This window comes from Manis javanica, chromosome 1 (assembly GCF_040802235.1).
Source record: "Manis javanica isolate MJ-LG chromosome 1, MJ_LKY, whole genome shotgun sequence".
Classification (NCBI taxonomy): domain Eukaryota; kingdom Metazoa; phylum Chordata; class Mammalia; order Pholidota; family Manidae; genus Manis; species Manis javanica.
This window is the reverse complement of record NC_133156.1, coordinates 223,085,749-223,097,877: the sequence shown is the minus strand read 5'-3', so window position 1 is coordinate 223,097,877 and position 12,129 is coordinate 223,085,749. Positions and strand designations below refer to the sequence as shown.

General features: G+C 41.4%; 1 protein-coding gene across 6 annotated transcripts in view; it reads right to left on the bottom strand.

The window, feature by feature from the left end:
• Positions 1–319, bottom strand: part of DTNB (dystrobrevin beta) — a 248,010-nt gene extending 247,691 nt beyond the window's left edge. For 2 of the 6 annotated variants that reach the window (XR_012122390.1, XM_073215682.1), the window contains exon 1: positions 95–315. The gene's annotated coding sequence lies outside the window, so the exon portion shown is untranslated. Of the gene's footprint in view, positions 1–94 lie in introns of all 6 variants that reach the window. The other 4 variants (XM_073215680.1, XM_073215687.1, XM_073215694.1 and 1 more) reach the window with 3 other exon arrangements.
• Between the last annotated feature and the right edge of the window lie 11,810 nt (positions 320–12,129).

Sequence of the window (12,129 nt, the reverse complement as noted above, 5' to 3'; positions counted from 1 at the left end):
GGGCTCCTTCCCGCTCCTTGCGGGCGCAAGGCTCCCGCCCCACGCTGCACTCCCGCAGCCTGAGGCCGCCGCCACAAACCCCCGCCTCACTCACTTCCCGGCAGGAGCTGGGGGCGTCGACAAGGTCTCCGGCGGCTGCAGCCTCCTGGTGACGCGGCTCCGCGGCTCAGGCAGCGGCGGGCCCGCTCAGGCCCCGGAGCCGCCCCCGCGGCGAACGCTCTCAGGCGCCCGGCTCGCGCCCTTCCCCGCCAGGCACGCGCAGCGAGCCCGCCCCCGGCGCGAGAGCGCGAGGGAGCAGGGCTGGGGGCGGGCACGCGTCGCCTGCGCGAGTGCGCTGCCGGGGGCGGGGCTTCCGCCCGCTGAGCCGGGGCGGGCGGGCCGGTTCCCTCGGAGCCCCGCCCCTGCGACCGGGCGGACTCGTCCCCTAGCTCGCGGGGCGGGGAAGAGCTCGCTGGCGGCGCGCGGCGGAGGCGCGTTTCAACTCCACAGGTATGTGCCCGGCCAGCTGGATGTTCGGCCCGACGTGACCACCGGGTGAGGAATGTAAAGAACCAGCTCCGTGAATCATTCATCAGCGCTACGAGCACGAGATCCTGCCCTGAGTGATTTTTCCAGATTAATTCAACTCAGCAAGCGTTTCCTGAGCCCCGATTACGTCCCTAGCGCTCTACCAGGTTCTGTGTGGATACACCATCACGGTCATGGTCACAGTCACGGTTCCTGGTCTCCAGGAGCGCATAACTTAGTGGGAAAGCTGCCAAGTAAACAACCAGATCTGGTGACCCGTGCAAAGCCAAGCCCCCCTGAGATGCCGAGGGTGGGCAGAGGAGGAGGGTATTACTTCCGCTTGGAAGAAGCGGCGGGGTTCCTGGACGAGGCAGCCTTGTGTTCAGGCTGGAACGAAGAAAAAGAAAGTCCTAGGAGAAAAAAGAGAGGGCATCAAAGACTGGGTAAACAGCTTGGGCGAAGGAACAGGGGGTGACCAAGGTTTAGCATCTCTGCATCAGCTTGTTTTAATAGCCAACTTTTGATCGAGTCCCTTCCAAACCGTGAAATATAGATGATCCGAAATTAGGAACAAATAAGCTTTTTTAATGGCTCAAAGAATTATTCTCAACATTATTTAAGTCTCAAAACAGCAGTGTGCTTTAAGGACTACTGGTATGTGAGGGAAGGATGTAAGTCCCTAAGCTAAGAGACCCAAAGCCAATATGCTTTGAGTCTGGTTTCTCACTGCTTTTTGGCACCTTATGGTAAGGCAGATCGTGCCACCTCCTGCTGCTGCCTGCCTGCCTTCCTTTAGAACATCCTTTTCCTCCTCCTTTCATCTTCTTATTTTTAAATTCCTATGGTGAAGGAAGTGCTGGTAATCAACTTTGTGAAGGGAGGGTAAACACGTTTCCCCCAAAAAAGAGCATCACCTTTCACACATGAAATTTGTGACTATGTACATGCTTAAAAGACGTATTCACTTGTATGCAGTTCTTGACTATGTTCTGAATACAGTAAGATACTCAGAATACAGGTAAGAGACATCTTGTTTATTCATTCACCATTTATTGAGCACCAACTATGTGGGAGGCATTGAAAACACTGATCCTGTCCTTTGGAGAAAAGATGTGTAAATGATATAAAATAAATATGTAAATATTGCTCTCCTTGTTTGCCCTATTGATTGAAACAAAGTAATTTCAGTATGTGGACTAGACTATTATAAACCATTCTGGGAATTAACTTCCTTACGTACATTCATATTAGCATCTGTCCATCTTGGTTCTGTATTTCATCACCTCCCACATCCTCAGAAAACTCCTTTCAAACATATTTCGATCATTCTCCCTCTTCCACTCCCCAATTACCAACTTCTGTTAACTATTTGTCCTTTCCCTTCACCGTGTAGTCAGACTTTTCCTGTCCTAAAGGAAAAGGAAGAAATCATCTGTCCATGTAGACTGTGCTCCAGTTATCACTGCCTCTCTGGATTTCCCTTCAGAAACGTCTTGAAAGTAGTTTACACTCATCTCTGCCAACTCAGCAACTTCTCACTCCTCCACCCATGGCTATGTAGCTTCCATCCCCACCACACCACTGCACTACTCTCAGTCATTAGGAGCTTGTTCATTCATAAATGCCACAGGCCATTTTTGAGTCTCGTATTACCAGAGCTCTCCTTGGCCTTTGACACCACGGAGCACTCCGCTGGCCTTCACAGCATGACTCATCACCTAGCCCCTCCGACACTCTGTGGTCTCCAGGGCTCTGTTCTCAGCCTCCAGCTTGCATCAGACATTCTCCCTGAGTCAATTAATCCTCTCCCTGTCTTCATCTGCCACATGTATCAGCAGTATCTAGTTCAGACCACATCTGAGTTCTGTATACACAAAAACCTACCAGACTTCTCCTGGGTGTCCTAGGGACATGTCAAACTCTACCGTCTACAACTGCTCAGCATTACTATCCACTTGGTTACCCAATTCAGTAACCTCAGAGACATTCTTGGTTCCTTTCTCCCCATCCCTGCCACACTCAATAATCCTGTTGATTCTCCTCATAAATAACTCTAGAATCTGTCCCTCTTAGCCCCCCTCACCCAGACTAATGTAATAGCCTTTTATCTGGTCTAGCTCCTGTAGATAGTACAGATTAATTCCATCTAATTCATATTCCATAATGCTTGTCAAAAAAAATCCTCAAAAATGTTCTGCCCATGGTGTCACTGCTCATGGCACATAAGACCTTCCATCTATCTCACCCTTGCCTATCTTTCCACTCCATCTTGTAGCTTCTCACACATACCCCATCCAAACTCCTGGAATGTTTCTAATTTCCCTTGTCTCCGTAACTGTATGCCTGTTCCTCTCTTTCTGGAATGTCATTTGAATACAAGCAAAGAATGTCCAACATATGAGTAGCTGAAGTTCCATATATCATGAAACTATAAGCCAGGAAACTTTCTGGAAATAAGAAAATATAAACCTACATAATGAAAGGGCCCATATGTGCTTGGGGAAATGACCACAGAATGATCAGTTCTAGAGCCAGCCCCTTAAAACTATTAGACAAAAATAATCTTCAAGATTTCCATGCAAAAAGTTCAAACTGCTATAGATTAAAGAAGGTTGCAAATTCTTTATCACTTGTTTTGATCCAGGCTGATGTTAAGTGAATTGCTTGACCAACAGAATGTATGATGTGATGTGACTTCCAAGCCTAGGTCCTATGAAGACTTGAAGAGTCCACCTGCGTCTTTGGGAAGAGCAACTATAAAAAATATCTAACTCCCCATGGAGCGGTTCTGAGACTGCATGGAGTGGGAAAGGGGCCCCTCTAATCCTCGCTGATATGAGTGACAGCATCATGAATGCTCTATATCAGTCCAGCTATCAGCTGAATACTCTTGAGTGGCCCCACTTGAAGGCATGTGGGATGAAAGAATCATCCAGCCAAACCCAAATTCCTGACTCCAAAGACTGTGAAATTATAATCAAATGGTTTACTTTAAACCATTAATTTTTAGGGTAGGTACTTTGTTATGGAATCAGGTAATCAAAATATTTGGCATCAGACCTCTCAAGAGCAAAGTCAATAATGATGCAGCATTTTCAGCATTTTCTAAAACCTCAAAGAAGATACAAGCTAAGGATTTTATATCCATCCATCCATGCTGTTTTTCAAGCATCAAAGGCTATAAAAAATGTTTTTAAAATACAAGAACTCAAACAATACTTTGTACAAAAGCCTATCCTAAGTTACTACAGGTATCAGCAAATTTTTATAAAGCACTAGATAGTAAATACTTAGGTTTGCAGGCCTAAGTGTTCAACTCCACTATTACAGCACAAAAGCAGCCATAGATTTATGTAAATAAGTGGGAGTAGCTATGTCCCAAATAACCTGGATTTACAAAAATAGGCAGCAGGCTAGATTTGGCCCATGGGTTGCAGTTTGCCACTTAATACAAGATAAAATAAAGAACATTATTTCTCTCAAAAAAGCACAAAGTCCATATGATTTGTGAAAACAGACCATAACCAAGTGGGGTTTATGTACTAGTCTACTAGAACAATCTTAACAAAGTACCATAGATCAACCTAAAGAACAGAACATTTCCTTAAAGTTTTGGAGTATAGAAATCCAAGATCAAAGGGTTGGCAAAGATGGCTTCTGAGGCCTCTCGCCGTGGCTTGTAGATAGCTGTCTTCTCCCTGTGTCTTTGCATGCTTTTCTCTTTGTACTGTGTGTCTAATGTCTTCTTATGAGGACACCAATTATATTGGTGTAGGGCCACCCTAATGACCTCATTTTAACTTAATTCTCTCACACTGTACAGTGTGGGTAGGAATTCGACATAAATGTAAAAGTTAAAACTATAAAACTCTTAGAAGAAAATATAAGTGTAAATCTTCATTACCTTGGGCTTGGCAAAACCTTAGACAAAGCACCACAGGTCAAATGACAAAAGAAAAAACAGATAATTAGGACTTCATTGAAATTAAACATTTTTGCGCAAAGAACACCATTTTAAAAAGTGCAACAACAGGCCACAGAATGGGAATAAATATTTCCAAATAATATAAAAGACTTATAATACGAGATTTATATCCAGAATATGTGAACAACATAATTATAAAGAAATAACCCAAGTGACAAATGGGGAAAGGATTAAAGCAGACATTTCTTCAGGAAGATCTATAAATGGCCAATAAGAACACACAAAAATACTCACCATGATTAGCTATTAGTGGAATATAAATCCGAAACACAATGAAATACCACTCTCCCCTACCTCTGCCCTCAGAATGGCTATACTCAAAAGCACAGACAATAACAAGTGTTGGTGAGGATGTGGAGCAGTTAGAACTTTGAAATACTTCTGGTAGGAATGTAAAATGGTATAGCTGCAGAAGAAGAGTGCTTGGCAGTTCCTCGAAATGTTACACGTGAAGTTAACATATCACCCAGCATTCTACTCTAAGTATATACCCCAAAGATCTGAAAATACATGCCCACACAAAAACCTATACCCAGATATTCAGAGCATCTTATTCATAAGGGCCAAGATGTGGAAACAACCCAAAGCCCCATCAACTAATGAATGGATAAACAAAATGTGGTAAGTCTATCTATACAATGGGATATTATTCAGCTATAAAAAAGAATGGAGGATATGCTATATAATATGGCTGGACCTTGAAAACATTATGCCAAGTCTAAGAAGCCAGCTATGGAGGAGCACATATTATATGATTCTATATATATGGCATGTCCAGAATAGGCAATTCTATAGAGAGAAAGTAGATTCTGGTTGCCAGGGTGGGGAGGGGTAGGAGGGCTGGGAAAGGATGGGATGGGGTTGCTTTTTGAGTTAATGAAAGTGTTCCCAAGTTGATCATGGTGATGGTGAATCTACCAAAAACCACTGAACTGTGTGCTCTGAATAAATGACTACATGGATTATGTGTCAATAAATCTGATTCTTTGAAAAAAGAGAACTATGGAACATCCTGAAAGGCATAAAAGTAAACTTGAACAAGACATCCCGTGGCTTTAGTTAAAATATCTCAACCTTGTTAAGATAACTGTTCTCCTTACAGTCATTTAAGAATTTAATATGATTCCTCCCAAAATATAAACACTCTTTTTTTCTGTAGCTAGACAAATGGATACCAAAGTTCACGTGGAAAAATAAACATTCAAGAATGGCTAGTAAACCACTGAAAAGGAAGAGGTATGAGAGGTAACTAGCCTTAGCCAATGTTAAAACATACTACAGAGCCTCTTGGCTGAAAACAATGTGTTTCTGGCACATGAATAGGCCGACTAGTGAAACCAAATAGAAGCTAGCACACACATCAATCCAACTATAGATGAAATCTATTGTGTGATAAGCAGTCAAAAGGCTGAAGCAAAGGACTTTTGAATAAATGGTGTTGGAGCAATTGGACAGCCACACACAGCCTCACTCTGTTTGGTGAGGTTATGGGAAAATAATACTAGAGGGAATGAAAAATAGCACAACCACTTTGGCAGGGCATTTGGCAATATCTAATAATACGATTTGTGCATTTACCTTTTAACTTAGCACTCCTATTCCTAGGAATTTACCCTAAAGATACCTCCAGAAATAATATGTACTGTTACATACGAAAGCTTCTTCATCATACCATGATTTGTATTTGCAGACTCTTGGAAACTACCTAAATGCTCAAACATAGAATACTGGCTAAAAAAACTATGGTACTTAGACACAACAAACCACTAGGGAGCAACAGAAAGGTTGAAGAATGCCTCTATGAACTGATATGTATTAATTTTCAGGGTATATTATTAAGTTATAAAAAATGTACAATAGCAAATATATAGTATTTTACCCCTTGTGTAATAAAGACAAGAAATAAGAAAATATAATGGATTTGCATACTTTAATAAAAAGGCATCAAACAGGGGAGAAGCCAAGATGGCGGCATGAATAGTGCAGTGGAAATCTCCTTCCAAAACCATATATATTTTTGAAAATACAACAAAGACAACTATTCCTAAAAGAGAGATCAGAAGATACAGTACAACAGCCAGGCTACATCTACACCTGTGAGAACCCAGCACCTCATGAAGGGGGTAAGATACAAGATGTGACCTGGCGGGACCCGAGTGCCCGCCCCCACCCCAGCTTCCCGGCAGGAGGAGAGGAGTCAGAGTGGGGAGGTAATGGGAGCCCAGGACTGCTAAATACCCAGCCCTAGTCATCCACACTGGGAGCACAGACACACAGTGCATGGTATGCTGAATATTAGGGAAATGGAACAGTAAGACCTGCGAGCAGGTCCCTGCAGTCAGCACCCCTGGGACAAAAGAAAAGCGAGTGCTTTTTGAAAGTCTTAAAGGGACAGGGGTCTCACAGCTGGACAGAAGTGTCCTGGCACACTGAGTTCAACAGCTCGGAATCCCTGGGAACTCTGGGTGCCCTAACCCTCTGGGAGGCAGCACAGCTCTGAGGCCCCTGACAGTGAGAAATAGCCTCCCATCCATTGCCCCTTCGGCGTGGTCCTGCCTTAGCAGGGGAGCAGCCTGAGAGCGGCCGTGCCCACAGCAACAGCCCAGAGGCTCCTCCGCAGCCTCCCGGGCCAGACTCAGAGGCCCCAGTAGTGCACAGCTCCCCAGCACAAGCTGCTAGGGGTCACCATTCTCACAGGAGAGGAAGGCGACCAGCAAGCAGGAAGGGACTTTGTTCTCCCAGCTGACACACATACCAACCGCCCACGCCTATCTCTATTGCCATGAAAAGGCAAAAGAATTTGATCCAGACCAAAATCACACAGACAACCCCTGAGAAGGAGCTTGGAGAGATAGACCTAACCAATCTCCCTGAAAAAGAATTCAAAATAAAGGTCATAATAATGCTGATGGAGCTGCAGAGAAAAATTCAAGAGCTAATGGACAAAGTAGGGAGGGAGACGATAGAAATGAAACAATCTCTGAAAGGATTTAAAAGCAGAATGGATGAGATGCAAGAGGCCATTGATGGAACAGAAACCAGAGAACAGGAATGAATAGAAGCTGATTCAGAGAGAGATAAAAGGATCTCCAGGAATGAAACAATATTAAGAGAACTGCGTGACCAATCCAAAAGGAACAATATCCGCATTATAGGGGTACCAGAGGAAGAAGAGAGAGGAAAAGGGATAGAAAGTGTCTTTGAAGAAATAATTGCTGGAAACTTCCCCAAACTGGGGGAGAAAATAGTTGCTCAGACCAAAGAAGTACACAGAACTTCCAACAGAAGGGACCCAAGGAGGACAAAACCAAGACACATAATAATTAAAATGGCAAAGATCAAGGACAAGGACAGAGTTTTAAAGGCAGCTAGAGAGAGTAAAAAGGTAACCAACAAAGGAAAACCCATCAGGCTATCATCAGACTTCTCAACAGAAACCTTACAGGCCAGAAGAGAAAGGCATGATATATTTAATGCAATGAAACAGAAGGGCCTTGAACCAAGAATACTACATCCAGCACGATTATCATTTAAATATGAAGGAAGGATTAAACAACTCCCAGACAAGCAAAAGTTGAGGTGCCTCACACAAACCACCTCTACAGGGTATTTTAAAGGGACTATTCTAGATGGGAGCACTCCTAAGACTAAATACATGTCACCAGAGAAAAAATCACAGCAAAGAAAGCATACCAACCAAATACTAACTAAAGGCAAAAAATAAAATCAACTACCCACAAAAGCAGTTAAAGGAAACACAAAAGAGCACAAAATAAAACATCCAACATATAAAGAATGGAGGAGGAGGAATAAGAAGGGAGAGAAATAAAGAATCACCAGAGAGTGTTCATAATAGCTCAATAAACAAGTTAAGTTAGACAGGAAGATACTAAAGAAGCTAACCTTGAACCTTTGGTAACCATGAATCCAAAGCCTGCAATGGCAGTAAGTACATATCTTTCAATAATCACCCTAAATGTAAATGGACTGAATGCACCAATCAAAAGACACAGAGTAATAGAATGGATAAAAAAGCAAGACCCATCTATATGCTGCCTACAAGAGACTCACCTCAAACCCAAAGACATGCACAGACTAAAAGTCAAGGGATGGAAAAAGATATTTCATGCAAACAATACAAACAATAGGGAGAACAAAGCAGGTGTTGCAGTACTAGAATCAGACAAAATAAACTTCAAAATAAAGAAAGTAACAAGAGATAAAGAAAGACATTACATAATGATAAAGGGCTCAGTCCAACAAGAGGATATAACCATTATAAATATATATCCACCCAACACAGGAGCACCAACATATGTGAAACAAATACTAACAGAACTAAAGAAGGAAATAGAATGCAATGCATTCATTTTAGGAGACTTCAACATGCCACTCACTCCAAAGGATAGATCCACCAGACAGAAAATAAGTAAGGACACAGAGGCACTGAACAACACACTAGAACAAAAGGACCTAGTAGACATCTATAGGACTCTAAATCCAAAAGCAACAGGATACACATTCTTCTCAAATGCACATGGAACATTCTCCAGAATAGACCACATACCAAGCCACAAAAAGAGACTCAGTAAATGCAAAAAGATTGAAATTCTACCAACCAACTTTTCAGACCACAAAGGTGTAAAACTAGAAATAAATTGTACAAAGAAAGCAAAAAGGCTCACAAACACATGGAGGCTTAACAACATGCTCCTAAATAATCAATGGATCAGCGAACAAATTAAAATAGAGATCAAGGAATATATGGAGACAAATGACAACAACAACACAAAGCCCCAACTTATGTGGGGCACAGCAAAGCAGTCTTAAGAAGAAAGTATATAGCAATCAAGGCATACATAAAGAAGGAAGAAGAATCCCAAATGAAATCTAACGTCACAATTATTGAAATTGGAAAAAGAAGAACAAATGAGGCCTAAAGTCAGCAGAAGCAGGGACATAATAAAGATCAGAGAAGAAATAAATAAAATTGAGAAGACTAAAACAATAGAAAAAACTCAATGAAATCAAGTGCTGGTTCTTCGAGAGAATAAACAAAATAGATAAGCCTCTAGCCAGACTCACTAAGAGAAAAAGAGAATCAACACACATCAACAGAATCAGAAATGAGAAAGGAAAAATCACGACGGACCCCACAGAAATACAAAGAGTCATTAGAGAATACTATGAAAACCTATATGCTAACAAGCTGGAAAACCTAAAAGAAATGAACAACTTCCTAGAAAAATACAACCTTCCAAGACTGACCAAGGAAGAAACAGAAAATCTAAACAGACCAATTACCAGCAATGAAATTGAAGCAGTAATCAAAAAACTACCCAAGAGCAAAACCCCCGGGCCAGATGGATTTACCAAGGAATTTTATCAGACTTAAAGAGAGGACATAATACCCATTCTCCTTAAAGTTTTCCAAAAAATAGAAGAGGAGGGAATACTTCCAAATTCATTCTATGAAGCCAGCATCACCCTAATACCAAAACCAGGCAAAGACCCCACCAAAAAAGAAAATTATAGACTGATATCCCTGATGAACATAGATGCAGAAATACTCAACAAAATATTAGCAAACCGAATTCAAAAATACATCAAGAGGATCATACACCATGACTAAGTGGGATTCATCTCAGGGATGCAAGGATGGTATAACATTCGAAAATCCATTAACATCATCCACCAATAAACAAAAAGAAGGAGAAAAACCACACAATCATCTCCATAGACACTGAAAAAACATTTGACAAAATTCAACATCCTTTCATGATAAAAACTCTCAGCAAAATGGGTATAAGGGCAAGTACCTCAACATAATAAAGACCATATATGAGAAACCCACAGCCAACATCATACCTAAAAGCAAGAAGCTGAAAGCTTTTCCTCTAAGATCAGGAACAAGACAGGGATGCCCACTCTCTCCACTGTTATTCAACATAGTACTGGAGGTCCTAGCCATGGCAATTAGACAGAACAAAGAAATACAAGGAATCCAGATTGGTAAAGAAGAAGTCAAACTGCCACTATTTGCAGATAGCATGATATTGTACATAAAAAACCCTAAAGACTGCACTCCAGAACTACTAGAACTAATATTGGAATTCAGCAAAATTGCAGGATACAAAATTAATACACAAAAATCTGTAGCTTTCCTATGCACTAACAATGAACTAATAGAAAGAGAAATCAAGAAAGCAATTCCATTCACAACTGTATCAAAAAGAATAAAATACCTAGGAATAAACCTAACCAAGGAAGTGAAAGACCTATACCATGAAAACTACAAGACACTCTTAAGAGAAATTAAAGAGGACACTAACAAATGAAAACTCATCCCATGCTCTTGGCTAGGAAGAATTAATATTGTCAAAATGTCCACACTGCCCAAAGCAATCTACAGATTTAATGCAATCCCTATCAAATTACCAACAGCATTCTTCAATGAACTGGAACAAATAGTTCAAAAATTCATATGGAAACACCAAAGACACCGAATAGTCAAAGAAATCCTGAGAAGGAAGAATAAAGTAGGGGGGAATCTTGCTCTCCAACTTCAAGCTCTACTACAAAGTAACTGTAATCAAGACAATTTGGTACTGGCACAAGAACAGACCCACAGACCAGTGGAACACAATAGAGACTCCAGACATTAACCCAAATATATATGGTCAATTAATACATGATAAAGGAGCCATGGACAGACAATGGGGAAATGACAGCCTCTTCAACAGCTGGCGTTGGCCAAACTGGACAGCTACATGTAAGAGAATGAAACTGCATCATTGTCTAACCCCATACGCAAAAGTAAATTTGAAATGGATCAAAGACCTGAATGTAAGTCATGAAACCATAAAACTCTTAGAAAAAAAATAGGAAAAAATCTCCTGGACATAAACAGGAGCAACTTCTTCATGAACATATCTCCCCAGGGAAGGGAAACAAAAGCAAAAATGAACAAGTGGGACTATATCAAGCTGAAAAGCTTCTGTACAGCAAAAGACACCATCAATAGAACAAAAAGGCATCCTACAGTATGGGAGAATATATTCATAAATGACAGATTTGATAAAGGCTTGACATCCAAAATATATAAAGAGCTCATGCACCTCAACAAACAAAAAGCAAATAATCCAATTAAAAAATGGGCAGAGGAGCTGAACAGTCAGCTCTCCAAAGAAGAAGTTCAGATGACCAACAGACACATGAAAAGGTGCTCCACATCGGTAGTCATCAGAGAAATGCAAATTAAAACCACAATGAGATATCACCTCACACCAGTAAGGATCACCACCATCCAAAAGACAAATGACGATAAATGTTGGTGAGGTTGTGGAGAAAGGGGAACCCTCCTACACTGCTGGCAGGAATGTAAATTAGTTCAATCATTGTGGAAAGCAGTATAGAAGTCCCTCAAAAGGCTCAAAATAGAAATACCATTTGACCCAGGAATTCCACTTCTAGGAATTTACCCTAAGAATGCATCAGCCCAGTTTGAAAAAGACAGATGCACCCCTATGTTTATCGCAACACTTTTTACAATAGCCAAGAAATGGAAGCAACCTAAGCGTCCATCAGTAGATGGATGAATGGATAAAGAAGATGTGGTACATATACACAATGGAATA